At 47.5% G+C, this 1,550-nt stretch overlaps 1 long non-coding RNA gene across 1 annotated transcript; it reads left to right on the top strand.

Moving 5' to 3' along the window:
• Positions 1-277: 277 nt before the first annotated feature.
• On the top strand, positions 278-531 carry LOC139026279 (uncharacterized). The gene is made up of 2 exons (XR_011478041.1): positions 278-325; positions 455-531. It is a non-coding gene; the product is annotated as an uncharacterized lncRNA (long non-coding RNA).
• The last annotated feature ends 1,019 nt before the right edge of the window (positions 532-1,550 follow it).

The following is a 1,550-nucleotide window of genomic DNA, read 5'->3' as shown; positions in this document are numbered from 1 at the left end:
AAAAAAGAGAGTGGACTTAATCTGGCCTGAGGAAGTTGAGTTGTACTTATCTGCCTGCGGAAGTTGAGTTGGACTTTATGTCTGGCTGAGAAGTTGAGTTGGACTTATCTGGACTGAGGAAGTTGAGGTTGGACTTATCTGGACCTGAGGAAGTTGAGTTGGACTTATCTGGCCTGAGAAGTTGAGTTCGCTTATCCTGGCCTGAGGAAGTTGAGTCGGACTTATCTGGACTTGAGGAGTTGAGCGGACTATCGGCCTGAGGAAGTTGAGTGGACTTATCTGGCCTGCTAGGGAAGTTGAGTTGGACTTATCTGGCCTGAGGAAGGTTGAGTTGGACTTTATCTGGCCTGGCGGAACCGTTGAGTTGGGACTTATCTGGACTGAGGAAGTTGAGTGGACTTATCTGGACTGAGGAAGTTGAGTTGGACTTAATCTGGCCTTGAGGAGTTTGAAGTTGAGTTGGACTTATCTGGACTGAGGAAGTTGAGTTGGACTTATCTGGCCTGAGGAAGTTGAGTTGGACTTATCTGGCCTGAGGAAGTTGAGTTGGACTTATCTGCCCTGAGGAAGTTGAGGGTGATCAGATTGATAAATGGTTGTGACTGGATAGCCTGGTTACCCATCTGGGAACAAGAAGGGTCTTAAAAAGCAGGACTAATAACAGGAATACTGGGATATGGGGTCGTGTTATTCCGACAGCTGACAGAATGTGATCAGATCCCAAATGGCCCCCTGATATCCACCCTGGTAGAGTAGTATCACATTGAAAGGTAACTAACATCTCACTCATCTCTGATGGACTCTTCCTTCATTCAGTCCACTTGTTTTTTATTGTTGACACAATAACGTGACCTCATGTTGACATCATGTCCACGTTGGACCATAGATAGGATCAACAACAACGAGACAACCTGACGTCAGCCATTCCACCTATCAGCTTGGCCCTGACGCGACTCCCTGCTCCTCCTGTGTGACACGCCAAGGGTCACTGTGGAGACCTTGAACTACACCAAGAGAAGATTTATCAGGTCCCAGACAGACAGACAGACAGACAGACAGACAGACCTGGACAGTGCCTGTCAAGCATTTCACTGTGCTGTAATGTGGTGAACTGAGAGAAAGAGGCGGAGAGGAGGAGAGAGCGATGGAGAGAGAGATGGAGAGAGAGAGATGGAGAGAGAGAGATGGAGAAAATGAGAGTGCGAGGGAGAGAGAGCGATGGAGAGAGAGCGAGAGAGCGATGGAGAGAGAGAGATGGAGATGGAGAGAGAGACAGACAGACTATGACAACAGAGAAAGAGAGAGAGAGACACAGAGAGAGACAGACTTGCTTTGGCAATGTTAACATATGAAACATATGCCAATAAAACCTCTTGAATTGAATTGAGCGAGAGAGGAGACAGACTATGAAGATAGAGAGAGAAGAGAGCGATGGAGAGAGATAGAGAGACACAGAGAGAGAGAGAGAGATAGAGAGAGAGCGAGAGAGACAGAGACACAGAGAGACACAGAGAGAGAGAGAGAGAGAGAGAGACAGAGACAGACAGAGA

Source organism: Salvelinus sp. IW2-2015, unplaced genomic scaffold (assembly GCF_002910315.2).
Source record: "Salvelinus sp. IW2-2015 unplaced genomic scaffold, ASM291031v2 Un_scaffold4294, whole genome shotgun sequence".
NCBI lineage: Eukaryota > Metazoa > Chordata > Actinopteri > Salmoniformes > Salmonidae > Salvelinus > Salvelinus sp. IW2-2015.
This window is presented reverse-complemented; position numbering and strand designations above follow the sequence as displayed.